The 26,619-nt window shown below is 41.7% G+C and overlaps 1 long non-coding RNA gene across 1 annotated transcript; it reads right to left on the bottom strand.

The window, feature by feature from the left end:
* Positions 1-2,046: 2,046 nt before the first annotated feature.
* LOC149918491 (uncharacterized) lies at positions 2,047-26,196 on the bottom strand. The gene is made up of 3 exons (XR_016465058.1): positions 26,135-26,196; positions 5,479-5,623; positions 2,047-3,716 (listed from the first exon to the last, which is right to left on the bottom strand). It is a non-coding gene; the product is annotated as an uncharacterized LOC149918491 (long non-coding RNA).
* Between the last annotated feature and the right edge of the window lie 423 nt (positions 26,197-26,619).

Genomic DNA, 26,619 nt, shown 5'->3' with positions numbered 1-26,619 from the left:
ACAAATCATTCTTTTGCTCTCCTCCCGTTGGCGTCCTAACCATGAAATGACCAGAGTGGGAGGGGACCGCTGTCATAGGTCCCAGATGAACAAGAAGAAAACAATCCCATGCTTTTCCTCTTCTTGGCTGTGAGGAGGCAAAAGGAACCTGGGGCCATGCTTTGCCTCTAAGCTCTGCTCCCACTCAAGGAAATCCTGGAGGGGCAGACAGAGGGAGACTGGGAGAAGGAGTCAGCAGGAGCTGTGCCATGGAGAGTCTGCTCATGACAAGGTTCATGGTGCAGTGTTTCCCAATCTGGAGATGGAACATTTGTAACAAATCAAGCACACCGCTGGCTCTGTTGGAGTATTGTTGTTGTCCTTTATTACATTAAAGGAGAACATCTTTATCTCACGGTGATTTGGATGGGGTGTGACACTGCCTGATGTAAAAGGGGCCTGTAATATTGAGGAGACAGCCATGAAATAATGCGTTACACACTGAATTGAACAGCAGGCTCATTTACACTGGTTTAATTTGGAACTATGAACATTCAGAAATTCTCTTCTCCACTCACGTTCCCTTACTTGGGAAATATGTAAATTACACTTATGATAATCTAGTATTTAACTGGTACAAGCATTACAAATACCAGAAGCAAATGTTTCAAAATGGTCAGGAGCTGTGCCAGCTTCTTTGAAAATGCACATGGCTATAACCCACCTCTGCAGCATCTTCAGCTCCTGGGCCGACTCCACTGAATGCCTGTAGAGCAGATGGGATACAGAGGTGAGGCTTGTAGGGCTGCACCTCTCGTCCCAGTCACCGTGTAGTCTTACTGAGCGTGGCAGATGGATTTCATTAAAAACTGGACATATCGTCTCTTTTATTATGTACAGCCTTTGAGATCCCAGAAGTGTCAATGAAAATGACAGCAAAGGACCTTTGTGTTAGCCATGCTCATGCTGAGAAGCCTCTTCTGCTGTAATCCCACTGGCACTTTTTCCAGTCTCACCCCAGAAACCTTCTATTGACTGTGCCTTGAGTTCAGCTGCTCACCAGACAGCTTACTCCATTGCCTGTGAAACAGCCCTTAGTATTAAGTCATTTCTCTTGTATCTAAATGGAGTTGTTCCATTTTTAATTTGAGACCCTTTTACCATTGCTGCTGCAGGGAAAGTCCATTCGCGCGGCACACAGACAGGAGGGCTGGCGCTGCTCCCTCCTGCCGAATGAATTACTTTCCGTTGCGCCTTCACACGCAATGCCCGCAGCTCTCTTTGTCATTTCTGCTACCCATCTTTTACTTCTCTTCCACTTTCCCGTGTCTTCTTAAAAAAAGGAGGCTGAAAAATTCATACTCCACTCCAGCTCCGGTCTTACCCGGGCTGAGTGATGCCGCACTTATCCCTCACTTTGCTGCATGGCAGATCTCTTTTGACACTGCACACTCTGGAACACCAATTGCTTGTTTTGCAATGTGAGCTCTTATGCACTTCATTATCCGCTTCAACCCCAAGGTCTTTTTCTATATTAATGTCTCCTAAATATCTGTGTTGATTGCTGTTATTTCTCCCTAGGTGCATTACTGTCCCATTCATCAATATTAAATAAATTTCACTTTGTTGATATCTTCCCATGACTCAGAAACTGCCAGATAATTTCTCAGTAGGGATTTACTATCCCTTTCCACCTATTCATTTTATATTTTATTGCTTTCAGTACAAGCAAGGTTAAACAGAGCATTGCCTCACATAGATCAAATGTTCAGAATACAGTGGGGAATAGGAATATTTGGATAAACAACTGAAAGTTGAAAGTACGATATTTTTAGAAAAGCAAGCGAAATATGTTCATTTCCCGAGAAATATAAAACTTGTGCTCAAAATTTGCCCCTTACCAACACTTGAATGATCATGGAAAAGTAAAAGAAACAAATACCATTACCTCCTTTAAAAAACAGTCAGAAATCATTGACAAACCTGAACTTTCAAGTAAGCATTTTTATTTGAGCCATGCAAACTTTGGGAAGCAAAAGTATGCAGAGTGTTTCAGTTAGAGGTGGTAGAAAGGCAATACCTGCCCATTTTCTGCCCATTTCACAGAAGGAACAGTGAGAAAGCAGTTGCTCTGAGTAACAACTCATCCTTTTTCAGGAGAGCTCTGAAACATGTGCCTGAAGTTAATCATGTGCCACGGTTCAGTGGGCTCCCATGTGTTTTTGCTGTGCAGAACAAGAGCTGAAGGAAACGTATGCTACAATCTTGGTGAACAGCAGTCCCTTGAGCAAAATTTTCAGGCTGTGGAATTTCAGCACCGGGGTACCAGGCCACACTGTGCTGAAAGCACAGCGAAGGTATGGAGAAGAGGTGGAAACCGAATCCAGAATTCCAGCTGTAACTCTCATCTCATAGAAATCAAATGGAATCGTGCAGCTGACTTCATTTGACCTCGTGTTCCAGTGCCTGGCTTCTAACTGCAAGATTCTGCTGTCAATCTTACTAAAACAAAGCAAAACATGCCACACGCACAAAACAAAACAAACAGCATCCAAACTCATGTATGATTAAACAAGAATATTAACATACCCATTTCTTGGCATTGTCAATAGCCTTTGATATATTAACGTGTAATTGCCTACAGAAACATGTGCAGATCAAAGAGAAAGGATGAATTGCGGGGGATAAATTCTCTATTATGAGAAAAAAGGCACAATTGCAGAGAGGTTAGTGGCAGACAGATCTTGTTGCTCTGAAACCCAATGCACTGGGCTGGGCTCAGAGGAGCCCACTGTCAGGCTGCACTCACCTTACAAATCACCTGTGATGCACTGTGCTCTGAAACACTGTCAACCCCCTGTCAAAATAAACACCCATGTGTGCATCAAGGTGCAGAAGTACCAGGAGTTTGTTGTCCATCAGGGGCTGCTGGTGTTCCGAAATGGCACCCAAATAAAATTATCCTGACATTTTTTTGTGAGAGCCAAAAATAACTCTGTTTGATGTTCCCTGTGGATGGCTGGCTCCCAGGTACCAATTACCAGCTCATGGCTAACACTTTGAAGTTTTACTAACCTTCTTAGTCAGTCTGCCTTGTGCCTGCACTGCTTGTTCCCACTGGGTTTGTGAAGCATTGGCTTAGGTTATCCCTGAGGCAAAGATGGCTTCAGGAGGAGAGCCCAATCAGAACTCCTTGTTTACGTGATATTTCTCTGACAGATTCATTTTCAGTAATTGCATCTGCACAGTCAAGTTAGGGCTCTTCAGCAGACTGCAGAGGAAGCTGACTTCTTTGAAAGTAAATATCCAGCAGTCAAGACTTAAATAGATTTTACAGAAGGGACTAGTAATTCATTTCACTGTGTCTCAAAAAGAAGTGTTTTCTCTATGTTTCTCCTCAACTTCTCTTGGGAAGTCACCAGACCTGCTAAATTTGTGGTACTCATTTAATTCCATGACATGTTCTTATTTTTTAAAGCTTTATTTTCATCTGTTGAGATACCAGAGATTGCTTTTGGCCTCAAGCCTTGATTTCCAGAGAGTCAGCGTGAGCCTCCATTCCTGGTTAACTTAAAAGGAATGCCACCTACCTTTTCCAGAGCAGCTTGGAGACTGTTTCTGAGCCCATCTGTGCTTTTCCATGCCAAATCATGGCTCGTGGATGCAAGCCTTTTCCTAGCTCATCCAGTGGAGGATACAGGGCTAAGACCAGGCCCTTGCCACGAAGTGGCAGCTTCCTATGAGAGATGTGGAGTGTTGGAACACATCCAGCGGAGGACCAGAAAAATGATCCAAGAGATGGAGCACCTCCCCTACGAGGACAGGCTCACAGCTCTCTCTCAGCTGAGAGAGCTGGGGCTGTTCAGCCTGGAGAAGACTCTGGGGAGAGCCGATATCCAGACAGCAGTTAGATACAGCCTGGATAAACACCCTGCTAGAAAGGAGGGGAATCCACACAGGAACCCGTCCCCCCTGGTCAGAAGGAGAGCAGGATCTGTGCCAACAACAAACCCCCAGAACATCTGGTAGCTGTTCCTAGGGGGCCACGATGGTGAGGGGTGCGTAGGCAGTGGGTAACACTCCATCAAGTGATGATCCCATTCTACAGCATCATGTTGACACATCCTGTGGGCTGTCACCTGACTGTTGGACATATAGGACTTCTCTCCAGGTTTGGGAACTGCTTCTCCATTTGTCTTTGGATCTTACAGCAGGGGCTTTCATTGGTCAGGGCATCAAGCTGCAGCATCAGGGAAAGGACAGCCCTGGCAGAGGTGACTCAGCCAAGCAGACTGTGGCTAGCCAGCTCACAGCATTGCTCTGGTTGAAATCCAAATGCATCTCTTGGTGGGGGAATACGCACACTTGTGGAGAAGCATGCACAAGTACTCATTGCTTCTCATGGCATTACCTCAGAAATGTTACTGAAATCATTACAAATTATGTCTGCTGTATAATCTTTTTTTCTTTACCTAGTCTATAATTACAGCACCACCAAAAAAAAAAAAAAAAAGGTATATTGGATTTGTCTATCATGATCTATGTTTAGGGCTTGGCAGGATTCAATTTTAATCTCAACTTCAATGATAACATTTTATTACCTGTGTTCTTTATTTATAGTTACACACTGCTTATTTATATTGATGTAAATATTTTTCGACCTGCATCCAGGAAAGTGCTATCATCATTGCCTGAAAGAAAAGCAGCCTTCCTGTTCTGAGCAGCTAATGTGATTTCAGAGAGATGGGGTCTACAAATTCATCAACCATCACAGGATTTTGTCTTTAATATAGATGCAAGAGAAATGACACATCCATTACAAAACCCTTCCTGACAGAGCCTGTCCATGGTCTGTTTTCCTGGATTATTGCACAAGGAAACAGTGTGAATCACAAGTAACATTCAACAGTGTGAAGTCTGGAGAAGCTAGGAAAATGTTCTTCTTTTGGGGGGTAGAGGGGAGGACAGAGGGGAGAAGGTACTGTGCTATTAAAAACAGAGTTGAGCTGAGAAAAAAAAAAAAAAAAGGAAAGAAACAAAAAGTTGTTTTTAGTATTTTGTGCATTTAGATAACCCAAGAAGATCCCATATGGCATATGAGCAAGTGTTAACAGAAAGATCATTAATCAAGTAATACGCCTACTGGAAACAAAACCCACAGCAGCTTAGAGAAAACAGACAAAAAGTCAGCCCGTGGTTATATAAATAAGTGAAAGTCAGAACTGGAGCATTATTTCCGAGGTGATGCAGCACAAGGTTGTGGACAGATGGAGTTTGGACATTTCATCATCCATATCTCCAGTGCCCCCACTAGCAATGGGCTGTCACCTAACCAGTGGAAAAGGCTTCCTGAATTCAGTCTGTCTGCTGGAGAAAGAGAGCATGGAAATGCCAAACAGGAGGAAACCTCCATATTTTTCCGGGAGAATTAAACCGTAAGCCTGCCTTGTGATCTGTGTGGACAGAGACCATTGACTCCTCTTGAAATGAGGGATTTACCTGCATGAGAAAGTGGTGGAACATTGAGCAGGTCTTCTCCATTGTCCTCCCTCTCCAGGGCTCCTTCACCACGTTCTGTCCATGTGCTTGGATGTCCAAAGTGATGTTGCTGGGAGCTCCTGTTCTTACTTAGTAGTGCTGAAAACTGAGAAATACCTTGCTAAGACTTTCATACATAAGAGGTATAGATGTGTTTGGAGGTTTGTTTTTGTTTAGCTTTAGGGCTTAATTTTGAAAGAATGTATAATAAAATAATTGGTCCCAACTTGCAGGCAACAGAGGGATTATTGGTTCAGAAATGCAAAGCAGTGAAATGGGAGACAACTGCTTCCATGTCAATGCAGATACTTTTTGCTAAATCATTTTTAGAGAGCAAATCAGAAAAGCTGCGGCTGAGACTACATTCTGTTGCCACCCTAATGATCCTAAGTGCTCTGAGTAAATTGCCACTAAGCATTTTACCCTAAACATTTGTATAGCAGGCCTTAAGAATTATTGATAGTAAGAAAATAACAGATATTAATGAGCATTTTCCACAAGCTAGTGTATCACCAGAGAATTTATAAGTCCTACATGCACTACATTTGAAAAGTACAGTTTTAATTCCATCCTGGAGAGTACTTAAATCTTTAAGAATATTATCAACTTACTAAGTAGGGAGTCTAACACACAGTTATCAGCACTGAAATGTCCTTTACCTCCCCACACAAAACCAACCTCATCCATCAATCTCAAAGTTTTTGTTCAATACTCCATTGCCAGGAACTGTTTTCAAATTCATATGAGGGGAAAAAACAACAACCATACTAAATAAATGATTCAGTACTTTACTTCATAAATAAGAAAGATATTCGATCAGCGTAGGGTCCTTGATTTGTGCCAGAAATGCAGTTGTACAGCAGTACAAGAGGGCAGAGTGCATCAGGATCTGTCTGGCAGGGTGCTGTGTTCCTCCGCGTGCACTGAATAGTCAGATATCAGAGCGGAGGAGATTATTATGACAGTAAAGGTTTGACTGGGGTGGCTTTTTGATTAAGTTCACTGCTGGGACAGGTGCAAAACAGCTTTATATGGTCTGCCAAGTAAATAATGGTGGCTCTTTCAGAGTAGCGAATGCAGTTGAATAGGTGCAGATGTGTGTGATGGTCCAGGGCAACAAGCTGTGGTTTTCCTCTCAGCTCAGTACGTACTCAGTAGTGTCTTGACATCATTTCACCCTTGGTGATGCAACGTTGGCAGCAATCCCCAGGAGAGCAGCTGGTAACCCTGGTAGGTAAATGAGTAGCAGCTGGAAAAAAATGGAGTTCATGCAGTGATAGAGACATTGAAGGGTTTTCTGAGCTATTGATTTTCACATGTGTTCAAGGGAGCACAACAGGGGAAAGGATTTTGGGTCAGCTCAGGTTACCCAGAAATTTCAGTAATACGTTATCCAGCCCAGCTGCTAGATTGACTGAACCTGGTTAACACCGCTTAATAACCAGCACAAACAATCTGCAAAGCCAATGATTACATGTTCAAAGAAAACAGTTCCAAACCCTAATTCAAGGGTTTTTTAATCTAAACTGGCCACATGAAGCATTTCCTGTGAATGCTGTCATGTGTGTATCAAGATGCATAGCAAGAAGACATCGTGTGCCAGTGGGGTGCTGCGGTTGCTCTCAGCCAGCTTTCTTCCTTGATGCCTGTGGATCAAAGATCCTCTTGCAATACTTAAAGTGGAGGTGGGGGCACAAGTTGGCAGCCCTTTTCACACTAGTCTCCAAGAAGCATCTGCATCCAGGGCCAATTCAGAACCTAGCTCTGCCTCTCTTTGAGTAACTCTCTCTGCTGCTCATCAGTTCTGATCATCAGGATCTGATAGCTGCAGGAAAGATGAATGCATTAATGGTTGTTTTTTTGTTCGTTGTTGTTGTTGTTTGTTGTCCTGATGTTCATGAATCATTGTTCTTGTTGTTGTCCCACAGTAACTGTAATCATTAATTTTCTGGACCTTCAGCTGATTGTCTTAGCAGCAGAAAAAACAGGCAGCAGGAGAGGGAAGTGCAAAATCAGATCTATCTAGGAAGTAGAAATAAACTCTCGCCTCTTTCTATCAGAATTGGTTCCTTTGGGTCAGAGCCCATATGCATGCACACATGCATGCTCTGCTTCCTCTGCTCTGTGGAGGCTGGGGTAGCGTGTCTGGTTTTAAATTGGCTAAAGTAGATGAAGAATGGCAGGAGGTTATTTTTAATCTGCTAATGTGTTATGGGAGACTGTTGCTGCAACGGAGCATAGAAGATGGGGGAGAGTGGAGGAAAAATGTAAAATAAGTTTGTTTGAGCTAAAAGAACACAATGTGAGAATTTCAAAGCTCCAGGTACCAGATTGACACAGCAGTGAAAAAAGAATCATGTAGATTGTGTTTGCTTTCCTTTATTTATTTCCTGAAAGGACATTTTCCAACATAGATCACTGGAGTCTTGGCTTGATTGTGTCTGAGGTAAAGGCATGTGGGAAATCCTTATTACTCGACCTTTCTGGAGAGATCTGGGCTGGTTACATAGCCCAACACAACAAGAAGTGTCACCAGTGGTATTCTCAAGAGCTATGGATTTTGCTCCACAATGTCAGCTTGACTGGCCCTGAAAGATGATGTGATTTGAGCAGGGGGAACTTAGAGGACGTCCCCAAAGTATCAGTTTCTGTTTCTCATGCCTTCAACATCTATTTTTCCCTTCTTCTTCACTTTACATAAGAGCATTCTTAGCAATTCCAGACAGGTCCAGCTGTGGTTAATTTGTCATGAAGAAAATAATATCAAACAGCGCAGCACCGGGGAAACAAACAACGCAGTGCAGAGCCTGCCCCTAATTGACTGATGAAAGGAAAATTAGGGTTGCCTCAAGAAACAATTTCCATAGCAATGGCAATTGAGAGGAAGCTGTGCTGCACCCACCAGAATTCTCTGGCATATGAATTGCAGGGCCCACCAATTTGGGACACAGCATGGACTGGGGTCAAGCCCAGCACTGCTGTGGGATGGAGGTAAGCTTCCTTCTCCCCTAAAGAGAAGCAAAATTTGATGCTGTAATTTGTAGCATTTTCTAAAAATTAGCCTTGCATGGCTTTTCTTTTAGTTATGAAACAAGATCACACGTCAGCCTAAGGATTGATTTAACTTCAGACTGGTCTACTTTTTAAAATATTTCCTTAACAAAATCATACAGAAGACTTCCATGAAAGAGTTTCTGCCCTACAGAAAACTTCTGTGGGTGCTATGGGTAATACAGGCATGGTGGCAATTACTAAGACCACGTTATTCCTTTTTGATGTGTAAGGCTGCTAGTTTCAAAAGTGACTAATGTTATGGTGTGTGTGTTTAAAATTTTATATGATTGATTAGAGATGCCTTAAGGAAAACTTGTTTTTGTCAAAAGAAGCCCACTACAGGAGTCTTGGGGTGGGAGACTATGCACTCCCAAGCTGCTAGCTGCTTTTGACAGCCTCGTTCATGTACGTGAGTGTATGGCAGATCTCTGTGTACCTTTCGTCTGCTTGTTAGGAAGGCCACAAAAAGCAAAACCAAATTCCTGGCAGCTAAATCATGAACACATGTTACTCTTAATTTGGCGTAGTACAAAATTAACAGTTTACAGATTTTAATAGCCCTTAGAGGAAAGAAACAAAAAAAAAAAAAAAAAAGAAGAAGAAAAAAACAACTCAAGGAAGAAAAACATACACACACACACACACACACACACACACACACACACACACACAAACCCGCAAAAACAAACAAAAAAAAACCCAAACCTGGACTTGAATCTTGGGAAACACAAAAGCCATCCATTTTCATAGCTATCAGTTGGGCACACATTTCCCAAGCTGCACTGCCGCCATGGCTTAATTATCGCTCCGTGATGGCCTGTGCTAATGGGAATTCAGCACCCAGATAGGAGCCCGTTCTCTCACAGCACACGGGACTGTGGCTGCCTTCATTTCTGTGTTTTAAACTGATAGCTCTTTTCAAAGGCAGTGCTTTTGGCATCCCTGCTTTTGGCAAAGTTTTGATCACCAGCTATGAACAAGTCTGACTCAGAAGAAAGGCATGACTGACAAGATTTCCTCCACACTACTTGTCTTACTCACCTTTTTCAGCAGCATTCCTGAAATAAGTGGAAAGACCAGTCCCTAAGCAGCCTGTATCATAATGAGTGGCCTCTTCATCATTTTCCCTGGTTTATTTTACCAGTAGTGTGGAGAACTGGAATATAGAAGTTGCCTTAAGAGAAATACAGTCGTGATGTGTATGACACCAATTGACCCAGAGATGGATGTGTCTCAAGGCAACATGGCATATTTTTATATGCCTGAACTTTTGGAAATAAATTTTACAGCACTGGTCTTGGGGAGGACAAAAGTTAGGAGGCTCTGTGGACGGACATATTTCAGGAATTTGGAAGTTAAAAAGACAGTGTATCAGAGACATGACAAGGGACAAAATAAACTGGAAGGAAAAGCAATGCATGGAAAATGTGGCGCTGAGCATAAAGTTGGTCACTCTGCTGCTTGGCAAAAATATTATTCTTTCTTTTATGTCTTTCTTTCTGGGGAAGTCTGGAGCTTTCTATTGAAACCTAGTGAAGCGTTGCTATGTTTGGAGCATTTTCTGATATTCAGCTTTCTACTGTAGAAATTAAAATTTGCCAAGGAGGGAAAACATCCTCTGTTATTGTTGCTGTTGTTGACAGGCTTTGGTAGGAAATCTCTCTTTCCATACCTTCACTGGGGAATGAAAAGCCTGCACTTCGCATACAACTAGAGCAAAAGACAAACAAGGAGAATGACAAAATCAGACAAGTCAAAGTATCCTGATTTGTTTATTTTCTAGTCTTTGGTGCTTCTTCTTCTTAACCTTGTCATTTATTCTAATACTTGTCAGGGCTCTTTTTCAGGATATCAGCTTTTCGCCCAGGGATTCCTATTGCATTTTCACAAAGGTTAACATGATGCGGGCTTGATTGGCAGAAGGTTAAGGGTTACAGCATATGCCAGTCACTGCAGACAGACAAATGGAAAGCAGGGTCATGTGGGCAACTCTTTGCTGTGGCAAATGACAGGAGATCCCAAGCAAGAAGGATCACATATTCAGTGTGAAAGCAAAGCCCATGATGGAAGACATGGGTACACAACCATCTTGAAAATCCTCGTAGTTAGCACTCTTACTACCTGACTGAAGCCAGGGACTTCTTGTAGGCCCTGACTACTGTTGTTGCTGAAGGCTGGTAGTTTTGCTCTGTGCTAACTTACAGTTGTATGTGCTACCAGCCTAGACAAGACTACATAACTGCAAGATAAACCTGGGCTGTCCTCCCCACCTTAACCTCAAGGATGTGTTTTATGGCCTGACTGGTGCCCAGGCACATGTAGTCATGGAGAAGGCACTGCACTTTGATAGAAGCAGCATTGTTTCTTAAGAAAAAGCTAGGCTCAATTGGGTAAGGACAGATCTGATGTGACAGTGTCAGAGAGACAGGGACTGACGCCACCAGGGTGACATTTTAAATATACTCTTAGATGGCTTATTTGCAAAGAATGAACATAGCAGTGCTCCCAGAGATGAAGAACTCCACCTGCTCCAGAGATGTAGCTATAGCAACCTCCACAAGATTACATTGCTAATCTGCAGGTGTTGAAGAGGCATAGATAGATGTTGTTGAGTAATTTGGCTCCAAATAGATACTTTGATCTGCATAACAGCTTGCATTTATATTCCAAATATGGATCATTTCCAGGTCTACAGCTCTTTCTTATAAAAGCAACACTCCCATTCTTTACTTTTTAAAACTTGCCTGTGCTATCTAATAAGCCTGACAACTCCATTACTTTTGGGTGGGGAAGGAGTGGGAGAAAAGGAAAACCATTTCATTGCCAAAAATTCCCAAAATATTTCTTGTATCTTTTATCCACGTGACTTGTCAATGGCAACAAAACCAAACAGAAGAGAATAAATGTTCCAATTTCCTATACACATAGAGCACTTGATGAATCAATTGCAGAGGCAGCAGAGACTGTCTATTCTAGCACACATTGGTGACAGCCTCCAAACGCAGCACATCGGATCGTGCTTCATTAGCAGCTGCAACACTGTTAAAGACATCAAGCTAACGTCTGCCTTGCTTTATTCTCCACAAGATATCATTGAACTTGGTGGGGATGCCTGGGATGGAAGTCAAGGCAGAATATGGCTCATCATCAAACAGCACTAAAGGACTTTTGATAAGCAAAATCTGCAATGTACTGATTCAATGAAAGGAAGGAATTCAATAGCTCCAAGAGAAAAAAATGACCCTTTATTGTATTCCTGTTAATCTGCTGGAGCACTCTTTTAGGAGGGGAGTTCAGTCACACACTCAGTTTTTCATGAAAGCTGGTTAAGGACATTTTATGTAGCCTCTAAAACCTGTATTGCTTGCCCCTTTCCCTCTCTTCTCTTTATCCTCTATTTCTTTGCCAACTGAACATCCCACAGCCTCATTGCTCCCCTCGCTTCCAGAAACAGCCTATCCTGCCTTGTTTCCTGCTGCTGCTTCATTTATATCTTTGCAGATTGCTTCATAATCACATAATACAGAAAAATCATTCAGGTAAATAAATTAAAGAACTGCAAGTCAAAAGTCAGAAGCTTGCCTTTCACATAAACTGCATGCAGGTGACAGTGCAGTTGCCTGTGGAACAGACTCCTGCTGCTTTTCCCCTGGGACCCTGCCTTGCCTCTCTACTTGGGTTCTAGCCCTTACAGCAGCCTTACCTCATCACTGAATTTGGAAGTTCCTCCCTCTGTCCCCCAGTTTTGAACAGATTGCTCCTGGTTACTCCCTGTCAACTATGCGTCCCAGTCTGAAATTGCAATCCCCTTGTCAGTAAGAGTGCATTAATTACAGTCTTATCTTTAAATGCTTTATTAATTAGATCTTCCACCAATTTCTCCATTACTTTGCCTGAGACTGGTACCAAGTTGGACTGTATTTACCTGGGTGATTTCATTTGCCTTGGAAATTTTACTCAATATTGACAAGGACCTTTGCAGGTTTCCACACTATTTTGTTATCTATTAAAAATGTACATAAGGAAACTAAAACTATCCTATATCAACTCTTCCATGACTCTTGGGGATTGCTTTTTTGGGCCTTACGATTTCGATAATGTTTAACCTTGGTACAAGTTGTTCAGTGTCTTTCCTAATTATTAATATGTCCAAAAATACATTATTCTAATAGAATACAAAAATAATTGTTGAACTATTTTGCCTCTTTCTTCATTGTTACTAATGACTTGCTATCTCCAGTTAGTAATGAGTCTATGACACTGATAGTTTTTTCTCCTATTACTAATAAGCTTTCAAGAAACACTTCTTCCAAAACGTAGCCAGATCAGCCATGGATTTTATTCTGATGTCTTTAGTATCCTTTATCAATTTTCTACACTTCATAAGCTCTTATTTATGTGGATCTTTATTACCTCTTTCTTCTTCCCATATGTTGCATATTGCTTTTTAATTTGTTATTCCTGCCTTCATTCTTCCGCTGAAAGAGAATAGGCTTTTCACCAATATCGTTCAACTCCTTCACAGCAAAGTAATGTCTTTTTGGCCGCTTAATGTGCACTCCTTCCTCATATTATTTTTCCCACTCATTTACATTTCTATGTTTGCTTCTGTCATTATGCTTCTCCTGTCTTTGTAACATTCTCCAGTTTGGAAGATCAGTGCTTTTATCTACCAAGTGTGTATGGTGTTTTAAGTCACATTTCTTGTCAGGCAATGACGACTGTCCCCAAGCAGCCTATGTTTTCTGTACCAGCAGTTTGCCTTGCTGTACATCCCACTGCCTAAGGAAGATACTGATCTGCACCTAGGCTGGGGCAGCAAAGCATCTGAGGAACATCAGTTTGGATTCAGTAGGCCATTTACATCAGATTTCTTACCGCCAGTGAATATTTTCAAGTCCTCCTGCTTGCTGCCATGTTGATCTGTATCTTGCTGTCATGTTGGTGCCATGGAAAACAAGGACTCTTGGCAGCCTGTGTCACAGTGGTTCTTGGTTGTAGTGCACTCTGAGGTTGGAGAAGGTCTCTGGTCAAGAGACCCCCTGGTCCACCTCACCCCATGGGACCCTAGGGGAAAGAGGCTGGCTCAAAGGGCAGGACAACCAGAACCGCAATGAACGCTCAGTCTTTTGCCATAAATGCAAAACCTACCTTTCCTCTCAAATTGCTTTTGGGTTGTCTTGCCTACAGACATGCAAAAGTGCTTTTCGTGAAGAAAAATAGCATCTCAGTTATCTAGTTGAGTGGGAGATATCACATATTGCTGAAGGAAAATCTTAACTTTCTCTCTGTATGTGCATGCCAGCTCATAACAGAAATAGTTCTAGCTAGAAAAATATTACTTTAGGAATCAAAATCAGCAATTTTTCATGTTTGGATATGTTGTTTTTCACCTTGCTTAGCACTTCAAGTGCAAGGTCATGTGGCAAATCATTATACCAGCAATGTTTATCCCCCTTTGAAGAACTCCATCAAGAATTGATTTGAAAAAGATCTGTGTAGTGCCTATTTCTTTTTCTTGACAACAACTCCATTATTCAGAATCTATTTATGCAAAATCATTTGCTGCGAGAAATCTTCATTTTAATTGTAGGCAGCAACCATTTTGTGGAAAAAGCCAATATTCTTAAAGAAGGAACAATCTTTTAAAATGATAGTATTAGCACCCCCACTCCTATGAATTATCAGGGAAACAGGACATAGAAGAGGCCTCTGAAGACACCCAGGCAAAGTTCCCTCTTGAAGGTGGAACAACACCAGTACCAGCTCAGGCCATGCTGTGCGCTCACACACAGACTTCTGTTTATCTCTCTGGATGTGTGCACACATAGAGCACATTACAACTTCTATTAGCCTTCACTATTTTTAGCAGTTTTAAAAACCTTATGCAGGTGCTGTATCTTAAAAACACAGCTTTTAACGCCAGCTGTTTTCACTCAGCAAAGTGTTTTATCTAGAAGATTAGATTACAAACCCTGGGGAAGAAAGCGACTTAAATACATTGTACAGCAGGTAAAGTGCTTTGGGCTCTGCATTGTGTCATTAGGACCAATATGAGAAAGCAGCAAGACTTATCTTAATCTTGCTGATCGTCTCAATTAACACAGTCCCCACAGTGTCCTCCTTAATATCTAATCCCCATGGTTTCTTGTTCTATGTATTTTGCACTGATAATGTTCTTTATCAGATCACTGCTGAGGGTACAGAAGTACGTATTAAGCGAGTGAGGATATGGCAGTTATTGAGAGGAGTCACGTGCCTAATTAACATGGAAATTAGGTGATGGACTATTAAGTCTTTCATGCAAAGGAAAGCAATGTACTAGATACAGACTCTTACAATAATAATAAAAAAAAGAAAATAAATTAATAAAGGAAAAAGGGAAAAGCACACAGGGAAGGAATCTAATTATAACCAGAATTCAAAAGCAATGCCATTCAAAACAACCTGTCTACTCCTGGCAAACGCTTTCATCATACAGAAATAACTTTCCATACACAGCAACATAAGTAAGTAATGAAAAAGAGGGGGGCTGTCTTCCCACAGTTCGCACATCCACAAAGTAGTGAAATTATCTCTGTACTTGTGGGACTTTTCCTTATCCATGAAGGCAATCTTGACTCCCAAGTGCATTCCTCAGTCACGTGAGGACAAATAAAGACAAAGAATCAGATCCAAGGATCCTGATGATTTTTATCTTTCTAGCCAATTCCACAAATTCTGCCTAGAATAAAGACTGCTGTAATTAAAGAATAAAATAAAATTGCCAAGAGAGAAAGTATCAGAGTTTGGGATGTTGACAGCCTTCAAATACTGATGAACAGTGCCAGCAGAAGTAATCCCCCATCCGTAATTTCTTCCTGTTCTCTGATGTGCCATCTCAAGCTCTGGGTGCCCTTTGACAGGTATCCCAGAGCCAGGCTGCTATTGTCAGCAAATGCAGCTGTCACAGGCGAGAGCAGTGGCTGGCCACACTGCCTCCTCAACGCACACACTGCCACCAAACTTCATCTCAAGGATCTCATCCCTGTCAGTATGGATTTTCTCTTCTTTTAAGTCTCATGATGAGAGTTGACAACTTGGTGACTGCTTCGGTTTGGGGGTTTTTGCTTCTTCCTTTCATTGCTGTTTCCACCACCCCAGCCTACCTCCAACATGCAATGCGTGGGATTGTGTTTTGGAGAAGAAGGGTGGAGAGTGAAATGCTCATTTTGAATGGATTTTAATTAAAGATTCACACAAGTCCTTGAACATTTTGTCTGGATCTGTTTTTCAAACCAGTTGAGCACTTGCACTTCTCTGGTAACTGCTATGAGGCAGAGCAGCTGAGGTTTTTATAGTGAATGGCTGCCACAAAGAGTTTTCCCTCTCCTCTATCCTCTGCCAAAATTTTAAGCAATGTACACTTGTTTCTGAGCTGGGAAACCCACTCTGTCTTTTATATTACCTTTCCTGACTGACTTCCTGACTATATGTTACAGTAACACACCAGAACAGTACATGAAGGAAATATTCCTGGAGGAGGAACGTCCTTTACTAGTGAAGATGCAAATGTATGTAGTAATATCCCATCCCTACTACTTACTATGCAAAGGAAGCTTCATTTGCATTGCTGTGGTTTAAATGTAGATGGTCTAAGATAAGTTATTGTCTGATGTCCGTAAATATTGATGAGCACTTGGGGATCCTGTATAGAACCATCTGTTTCTTTTCTGTCATCATCTGAGCTGTGTGTTCGCAGAGATGTCAATGGAGTTTCTTGGAGGAAAACGCATACCTTTGCTTAGCAAGTGATAGCAAAAGGAATGAAGAAAGTTAGGAAAGAGAATTTGAAGATGAATAATGAATCAAGCCAGATAGGAGGCTCATGAACCCCTACTGGAGATATGACTTATGGGCAGCCTCCTTGTGCTCCCCGAGTTAAAGGATGCCTTGCAGCAGCCACATCTCTGTGCAGTGCCCACACCAGCCATGGAGTCCCCTGGTGGAGCAGGGTGGGCAGCAGCTACCTAGGCTGGGGAGCTGCTCCTCTCCTGCAGGTCATTGGGCAGAGAACATGCCAGCAAAAATGATGGGGAAGAGTGGATTAACGGCCACTTCCTGCCTCCAGGAAACATTAGCAAGTCTAGTAAATTGTGTTAATCTCATCTATCGTGAAAAGATCTTGTCACTTCTCTCCACTTTTACTTTTTTTTCACCTAATGATAGTTCCACCATTACTATTTTAGATGCCTCAGTGAGGTGCCCGAAGTCACAAGGAAGGGAGCTAGAACATCAGCCTGCATCTGTTGTCTTTAGTTATCTTTTCTGCAATAGCAGGTAAGGGACAGTACCACCCAAAAATGCAGCCCCAGAACGAGGGATGAGGAGAAGGTGTCCCCAACTGCACTACAACAAGGTCACCTCCTTGAGACCCAATTTTTCCAACTCTAAAATGAGAAAAACATTTATTGTTCCAGTTTATTTTCTGTTTTAAAGTATTCCATAAGTGCTATGGTTTATTATTCTAATGCGACTGTAAAATCATGATGTCTTTATTGCAAAATGATCTTTAAAACATGAAGCATTAGGATGGTGACTGAAATCATTAGTATCAAATTGTTCTGCTTTTGCCCTGTCACACTGATACTTCAAAGCAAAATTGTCTCGTGGGCGTTTATAAGATTTCGTAAGGATAACTTGTCTTTTCGAACCTTCTTTAGTGGAGGGGGGGAAGAAGCCCCCAGACACTTCCTTAATGAATAAGGACTAGAGGGTTCTGCCTATTTAATTCTGAGGCTCTCTTTTAATATTTAGATTCTGAACCTGCTAACAATCAGCTTGATGAAAGTGAGCCTCTAGTAGTTTGGAAGTGGTGGAGGCAGATGTCCCCACTCCTCAACACCACCCAAGGCAGTTGCAGTCACCGAGATGCTGTGAGATGGTGACTATGGGGTCCCACCATTCCCACTGCCTACAGAAGCAGAGCAGAGGTCTCCCTGTCTATCTTATCTTCTCTGATTTACAGACTATATTCCTAATAGGTTAACAGAGGTTAGAATTCTCCTCCTCTGCCCTCTTTCAGATTGGGATGCATCTCAAAATCATGTTTCCTCTTCTGGCAGAAAATCTAGGTGAAACTTCAACAGATAAGGTGAGTGCATTTTGCTATGCAGAGGCACAGTATGAGCAGCTTTCCTCCATCAACAGATCCATAGGGGCAGCCTTGTCACTCTCCTTCAACTTGTCATTCATGGATCTTCCCTTCCCTCTTGTACACATTTTGCAGTTCACATACATGCTTATGTTGCCTGATTTTGACCTAACAAATGTGCAAGGAAGAAAGCTTTCTGTTTCTGCTCACTACATCTTGGTTTCAGGAAAGTATCTTTTTTACTATACTGTGGTCTGGGAGACCAGAACATCTGTGAATTTATGTATATAATGTCACAAGTGAAGGCCAACAAAGGAAAAACTAATACTGTTTCTCTTTTACTCTGATTGAGTGTAACTACTTGCTAGTTTTATGGCAAACTGGTTCATTAGCATTTAAATCGATTCTTAAATATTTTCCTTGAAATTTGGAGCAATATAAGCCTTAAATCCAGGACTGGTAATGTTGTGATTTTTATGTCTAATTTTAGATTTAATTTTTGGTCTGATAAGTTGCGATTATATAGCCATGCAATTTCAGAGTGCTGCTTTTAAATGCACAAATTTGTGTTTAGCCTTTAATGAGTAAAATAATAAAATAAAAAGGAAGAAGGCATTACCTTATGCCCATATGCAAAATGACAGCAAACCCTGAAATTCTTGGTGATAAAACCCTCATACATTCCAGTTACTCAGCTTACAAATTAAAAGCCCAGATGGAAGATGTAACAACATAGAGAACAAAAAATATCAATAGAAAAATGATTTACATAATCCTGTAAATTCAGAGCCATAGGCTTCAGTCTGTAAATACTTACATTGTTCCTAACTTTACAAACACAAGGGGTTAGATGGATGACCTCTATCCAGTCTCTGCCCACATCTTATGACATTCAGTGGTGTACAATCAATGAATGTACAGATGCTATAGTTAAGAGGTATACCAAAGAGCTTGGCTACATAGCTATTACACCAAAGCAGAAAAGATAGGATGCTTACCCATATCCTGGGCTCACTTACAAAACTCCAGCAGAGTGGATTTCCAGGAGACATCCTTCCTTACTGGTAGTCAGCTCTTAAATGGGGTCCAGGAGAGGTGGAGCCAGGTTCCACCCCTTCCTGCAGCACAGGTGAATTGCCTTCACCCGTGTTCTCATGGCTGACTCATTGCTTGCCTCAGGTGATCAATCAGAGGTTCAGGCCGTGATTCAGCAGTTCCCATACAAGTGGACACAACAATCTCTCTCTTGACAGTGCCTGCCCTACCAGTGCATCTGGCTGGAGAGGAGCATAGATGGGAACTGTAGGGAATGAGTCACATGCAATTATAGTGTATAGACATTAGAAAATGCAACTTGTCTATTTCTGCTGTATACTTTGAGCCATTACTTTCTCTGCTAAATTTGACCACCTACCCCTCAGCGCATAAAAGAAAAAAAGTTTCATACTACTACAAAAATGCAAAACTCACCATAAGGAAAATTTATTTGGCTTTTAAGAAATGTGTGAATGGAACACGTTTTCACTCCATTTGTATTATTCTGTTAGTTAATCTCACCCCATGGATTGTAAAATCCTCATGAGTTTTGTGGTTGCAAGAGTCGGGGATTTTTTTCATCTGTGGTTTCTACAGCTGAGTAATCTGGTGCCTCTTCAATCACAAGCAGAACTGGAAATCCTTCAGAGATTGACAAGTTAACAAATGGACACTTGCAATATTGTATTGCTCATCTGCCTGATGTTGTATTTTAATTAGACTGAGGAAGATAAAACGGCTGCTTCTTTAGGTATAAGTTACTACAAGACCCTTGGGAGATAAAAAGAAACTGCTTAAGGGAAGGGACTGCTTATGCTATTAGTCACAGAACGCTGACTTCCTTCAGTCCTGCCCTGTTGACAGATATTGCTAATGTTGTAAAAGAATCACCCCTTCACTCTAAAGTGTGCACTGTTTTAGATGATGCAGTTCCACAACATTGAGAATTGCACATCTTCTGTATTGCATTAAAAATGAAAAGTTGCTTGAGAACATCCTTGTTGAGTATTAGTCCATAAAGACATTGGTCTTTGGTGTGAGAAAGGCTATCTGAAGGTCTGCATGTTTCCTATCTCTTTTAACAAGTACTGCTGCAGGAAATCTAGAGATAGAGAGAAATTACTGTCACTGAATTTTACTTTATTAAACTAAATTTTCAATATGAAGAGTGTGACCGCAATTTCTTCTTAGCAATAAAAGCTTGACTATGAACCTAATGTCACCAGTTCAGTAGAGCACATTTCACTAAGTGCTAAATTCACTTCTTTGCCAGGAATATATTTCTGTTCATTAAAACATTAGGCTACTTACACTGTTTTTGTACTGTATCAAAAGGGACACTGAGCAGCCTAGGGATTCACATTTGCTCTTCCACATTTCTTTTACAAGGCTCATTGTATTTGTAAAAATCACATTTCAAAAACTCAGAAAGTTGTGTGAAGAGACAAGGTTAAATCAAAAGCTTACAAGTAAATCCTTTTGATGCCATTTGAATTCAAGGTTGCATCCAGATGTCCCAGATCATTCAAATCTAATCTATGAGTCTGAACCTTTGAAAAAGATCTGCTCCCAGTGGGACTGTGAACTTTGCATCTTTGACCTACCTGTTACTTATTATGAAAGATCTTCATGAACCAGGCCCAAACCTTAGTACAGTCAACAAGAACAACACCAAAACAAACAAACAAACAAACAAAGGGACGTTCAGCCTCCAGAGACTACAAAGTGGCTTCTATTTTACACTTCTATCTTTCCTCCTAAAACGTCTTTTGAGAATGTTTTCCTTAGTCTCACTGTCTGTTCTTTCAGTGACTACAAGACTGGTGAAACTTGATTGGGCTTCAGGTTTTGTGAACTGTGTGGAATGTCATATTTTTCTTTTTTTAAAAAATTTTTTAAAAAGGGTGCCATCTGAATAAGGTTAAAAAGAACCCTGCAAAGGCACAACTGTGCATTAACACTAATACCATAATTCTGGGTGATACTGACTGTTGCGGGGGCCAAGAGAATTGCTCCTTCCTTGGTTTTAACCAGGTGGCATCAGGCTCTTTAAATATCTTTGTTAAATGGTTCTCAGATACGAGCAAATGAGTTTTTTTAGTGCTAATGTTCCCCTCATCCAGAAATGTCTGACACTGCTTGAGAGGTGCTTCCTTTGCTGACAGTCCCAGGCAGAGAGCTGAGAAACAATTAAATAGGTCAAAGGAAAACTTGCCAAAGTGCACATCTTGATCTGAGACAAAGCAGATCCCTCACTGAATGTAGCCCGAGGATTAGGCTGTAAAAGGACTGTTACTACCTACCTAGATGATCTTGCTAATATCTCTTTATCTCTATTACCTCTATCTCTATTATCTCTATGACTACCTCTTCTATATCTTATACAGCTGGTGGCCCAAAAGCATAAACCTTTTCTCCTGATAGCATATTAGATATGCACTTGAGGTACAACATCAGTAATGACTTTCTTCCAATATAATTATATTTTAATTACGCATTTAAGACCAAATTTTTTCACGGTCTATCCCAACTTACACTCTTTGAAACCTTAATAATTTTAATTAAGTAGTAGTTGGTGTAAAATTTCTAGCTGTTGAATTTTGCATTAAAAGATTTCAATCCCCTTAAACACAGATTTAATCTTCACAAGCACTCCAGTTAGTAGCGCGCTCCCTCATTTAGTCTTTCAGAGCAATAACATGGACTTTATGGAACATCGAGTCCTTTCCAACAGACGATATTAGGACAGAGCCCACCTTTAAAAGCTTCCCATTTGCCGTCAGTAAGTGAGGGATGTGTGCTGCAGGCCCTCACAGAATTTCCCTCTCATTAACATCAGTACCATTAGTGCTCCATTAGGATGGCTAAATTTGCTTTTAAGCGGTTTAACCCAAATGTTTCTGCGCTGTACGCTCTGTTCCAGGCAGACGAGACTCAGGCTGGCGGGGCTCTGACAGCTGGTTCCATGTCTCTGTGTAAGCATGGCTTCGCAGAGGGAAGAAGACAATCAATAGGTAGGCAGTGAGGAAAAGAGGAATTAAAACTTGTTACTGTCTAAACAAGGAGCAGGCTGCACAAGGAGGGCAAAAAGTGACCTGAGAGAGATTATTTTCAAAATAGTCCTTGGAACAATTGAACCATTGAGAAAGTTTCTGGAAGATTGACCTGGACAGAATAAGATTGTAAAGGGACACAGTAATTGTGCTCCAAACCAAGAAGAAAAATAAGGGGTAATAGAGCCTTATGCTTCAGATGTAAGATCTCTGACGAAACGTGCATCTTAGGAGATATTACAGAGCCCCTAATTAAAAACGGTGCTGCTTGGGGGACTCCAGCTTGCAAGTGAAATTGTTGAGAGAAACAGATCCAGCCCTGGAGAAATCAGGCAGTGCCATGAGGAAGCCCCTGCTGAGTGCTTGCAGGTAGCCAAACACCTGGCACAGGGACCTGTGTGTCCCCAACAAGGAGCAGGGCCTGCCTGGCACTGGTGGCATGCTCGGCAGGCTTTGTATCAAGCAGTGCATTTGGCAGGCCCCTTGGGCAGCAGTCGGCAGCCCATGTTTTGAGCAGCATGCTCTAAAGGCCATAAAGCACCACTCCAGTGTCTGCCTGCGAAGACTTTATAGCCCAGGAGGGAGGCTGCATCGGTAGCTGTAAGTTGCTGCACATGATGAGCACTGCAAGAGATTCCTGTCCTCTCTTCCAGCATTTTTCTTTAATAGACAACTAGTGTTTGCAGCAAAGACCTGCTGTTATTTATCCAACACGGGTTGAACAAGTGGTAGACAGGCTTGCCAGAGCAGAGCTGCAGAGCATATCCTTAGGCCAAGCTAAAGTGCCCGTGGCAAACTGTCAGACCAGAAAAAAAAAGAAAAAAAACACCAAAAAAAAAAAAAAAAAAAAAAAAAAAGGGCTGGCAGTGCAGCAGCCCAGACCCACTTGATTTACTCGTACCAACAGGGCAGTGCACAGGCACAGCATCTCACTGCCCCAGCTGCACGGAGGTGGGCAGAGCTGCAACAGGAGCAGCTGTAGCTATTTAGGGAGCCAGGGGTGTAATGGGAAAGATGATGCAGCTTTGATTTGAGGCAGAACAGTGAGGAAACATGGTAGGAGCTTGAGTAATGAATCAGAGGTCTGTCTGACAGACACCCTGGATCAGAGGGAGACAGAAGACAGATTACAGACATGTTAGACCTGATACACTGCATGAAATCTTATGTGCAAACAGTTTAGAAGGCAACAGCTTTAGCAGCACGACTCGAAGTTTAGGGCTAAGTTTGTGATTACCAGCTGTGCACAAAGATACATGACACAAAGATGAAGGCAAGATTGTGTTTGTGTCTGCCTGACCTTTCTAAAACCTCTCAATTTTCAGTCCAAATATAGACAGGACATGATGATCCCAAGCCCCACAAAGTCAGAGCAGCCTTTTATCAGGACCTGCACCATCCTCACAGGAATCCTCCACACACCAGTATCACCAGGATGGTCATTTATTTGTAAGGTATCATAGACAGACTCAAAATCATATAGAGGTCAAAAAGTCCAAGAACAACCCTGGAGGTATATGTTATAAGAAGTATCCTTTGCCCTTATCACCCATGGCATTGGCCAGATGGTACCAGCCTTGTGTGAAGAAGCCTGATAGCTTATGCCACCTCCAAGTCCCAGAGGAGAATGGGATGAAGATATTCAACTGGGAAGGTCCTGAGCAGACAGGAGCCTTTTCCGTATGAGATAATATAGCAATTACTTATAATACCAGCTCACCACAACCTTGAAAAATCCATACTTTTCCTCATGAGAGGTTAGTCAGCTGCAGCCCAAGCAGGAGGTAACAGCATGGGAAAAAAAAAAAAAAAAAAGAAAGAAAGAAAGATAAACCAGCAGAAAACAACAGAGTGGCTGGAGAACAAATGGAGAACTGTAGGTCAAAACTGCACAGGATGACCTAGAGGCTGCATTTTGATAAAGCTTGTTTCATGTCAGTGCTTGTTGTTTGGGTAACTGAGATGCAAGGCAAGGTAGCCCCAGGGAGCTCTGGCACAAGGTGACTGGAGCTGCCTCTTCAGAACTGCAGAGGTCCATGTTTCACATGTATTGACTGATGCTGCTTAAAGCTGGCCTCTGTGGAAGTGTGCCTACAGTTTCCTGAAAGCTTCTGAAAACTACTTTTCTCAATAGAGCTTGTTTCATTTCCACAGGAAACAGAGTACTTTTTGGTTATTGCTCAGCATTTGGTGCACATCATAGCAGGTGCTTCTGGCAGCCTGGAGGGAAGAGAGGTGGTAAGGAGTTGTACTGGGCACAGAGCTGAGCTCACCTTATTGTTTTGCCAGGTTTCAACAGACCAGCAAATTTTAAAAGGTGATACTTGCCTTTAAATGCAACATGTAACTCACTTTGTTGCAGTCCATCCATCTAGCATGATGTGTTTACAGGGAAAAAGGATTACCGTTTCACTAACATCTGAGAATTAGCAAAGAAATTTGGTTTTCTATCAGAAAAAGAGGGGCCAGAGGTATTGCAAGGAATTGTGCATTTTTGTAGAAGTTTGAAGTTGTGCATTTCTCAGCTGCTTGAATGATGCTTATGTTATATTCTCGCATAATTGAAAATACACAGAGAGAGAGAGACAGCTATTTGGAAGCAGTTTTCCAATATGTGCAAGTCACTTGAGCTTGGCGGGCAGAACTCACCATTTTGAACCATTTAGGCACTTAGGAAAATGTGTTCTGGTAATTAAACGTGGGCAGCCATGAGCCTGGTCAATATTCTTGTGCTGCAGCCTCCTCCAGGGAGGCCTCAAGCCCCCACCTCCTTCCAGCAGCAGATAGAAGCATGGAGAGGTACAGAGGGCTGGTGCCTGTGCCCAAAGGCTGGTGCTGCAAGGAGCATGGGGGGAGTCAATATGAGCAGTATTTCTCCTCTCTTCTGTGCAGCCATTTGTGGCTCACATGAGCCCCAGGTTGGGCTGGCTCACGGTGCATTTGGCAGCTCTCAGTGGATTTCCTCTTCCATACTCTCCCAGTCAATCAATGCTTTCTGAGCAGCCAGCCACAATGTGGAGGCAGGGAATCAATGCACACTTTGGTCCTGCTTGCTATGGGTCCCTCTGCTAAGAACCCCAAGCAAGATACAGGGCTCTGATCCGCTGAGTTCAGCACCTGCCAGCAGGGCCCAGCACCAGAGAGATTTCCAAATAATATTTGTTCTACGTCTCTTAAAGCCACAGGGTACAGCCAAGGCTCCTGTGCTGTTATGGCACCTTTTTCTGGGCATGCAGTGTGTTTAGCAAATATGCTAAGATGCTAAAGGAAATGCTAAAAGAAAAACTTGAAATCAGAGTTCACAGAAGAAATCAGAAAGACAAATAAATAAGTACATTTCTGAGGTTTTATTTCATATGCATACATACATTAGTGATAGTAATTTATAGAAGTTGTGATGTGAATTAATCCTTCTGCAACTTTATCTTCATGTCCCCTTTCAACAAATAAAATCATCAGTGGAGGGAGAATGGTATAAAAGAACTAAGACTCATAATGTGAACAAAGTCAGTATTATTGGCATTTTCCCTTTCATATTTTAATTTTGCAGAATTAGATAAACACTCTTTCTAAAAGAATGAACCCATATTGGATTTAGTTGAGTTACTGAGTGAAATAATGTATTGTTTTCTTAATTTCCCCCAGGAAAGAAAGGTTTCCTCATTACATGTATGTGCCGTCAAACTCAAATGGTATGAAGAAGTACTGAGTCACTTAGCAATGGAACTATTGTGCAGTAAGTGGGAGGTGATCATTAAAAGCCCTCACCTGAGCAGGGAAGGAGAAAATTCCTTCATGATACACATAGGGGACGTGGTGCTGGGAACAATCTACTGGTAGGTGTGGGTGTTCTTTGCAGGTAGTTCCCAGGAGAAGTCTGCACATTGTTTGCCAGTGTAGCTGTAGGCATTTGTCTTTATTTTCATAGAAACATGAAAAAAGTCTATATTCATTGATTTTCAAGCAAGAATTAAACATTATAAACATGCTGCACATCAGACTTGCTACAGACATGTAAGTTCCTTCCTCATCCTCACGTTTGCTAGCTAAATTATGTTTTCTGAACAAAAATAATAATAAATATATCCAGCTTCGATTTTAAGGCATCAGGTGTTAGAAGACCGCTAGGTAGGATCTGCTTCTTGATCTGAATCATCTCATGGTTTTCATCATGTGCTGCATGGGTCCCTGGGCATCTGCAGGCTGTCTTTAATATGGTAGTGAAATATGATTGAGGAAATAAGTTTTTGGTCTCTACATTGCAAGTGACCTGTGTAAAATGCCCTTAACAGCTACTGAAAAAAAATGAAGAATCTATTAAAAAAAAAAAAAAATCACTTACCTAGTATTTAAAGGTGACAGCATTAGACCCATCAGAGAAAGATACAAGCAGTTCCATAATCTGTAATTAGAAAGTAATGTGTCAGAAGGGGATATTATTCCTATCACATCCTTTTACAAAGCCTGTTAATGCCTTGAAGCACAAGTTGATTTCATTTGTTTTTTTTAAAGCAACTTTTATTCCATCTTGTAACTCAAGGTAGCTTTGTTGAATAACAGCATTGGGTGATGGGCCAGTTTTCTAAGCAACAACAAGTATATGACATCCCTTTCTTTCAGCGTTATCTTTCAAAAAACTACTCATTCCAGCTCAGAGACCTGTATAGTATGAAAACACTACCCTAAGTAGTTTTACCATAGATATTTGAATGTCATAGAATCATAGAATGGCCTGGGTTGAAAAGGACATCAAAGATCATCTAGTTTCAACCCCCCTGCTGTGGGCAGGGTCACCAACCACTAGACCAGGCTGCCCAGAGCCACATC

Source organism: Phasianus colchicus, chromosome 3, assembly GCF_987193195.1.
Source record: "Phasianus colchicus chromosome 3, bPhaCol1.hap1.1, whole genome shotgun sequence".
Lineage (NCBI taxonomy): Eukaryota > Metazoa > Chordata > Aves > Galliformes > Phasianidae > Phasianus > Phasianus colchicus.
Note: the sequence above shows the minus strand (reverse complement) of the source record. Positions and strands in the feature narration are given on the sequence as shown.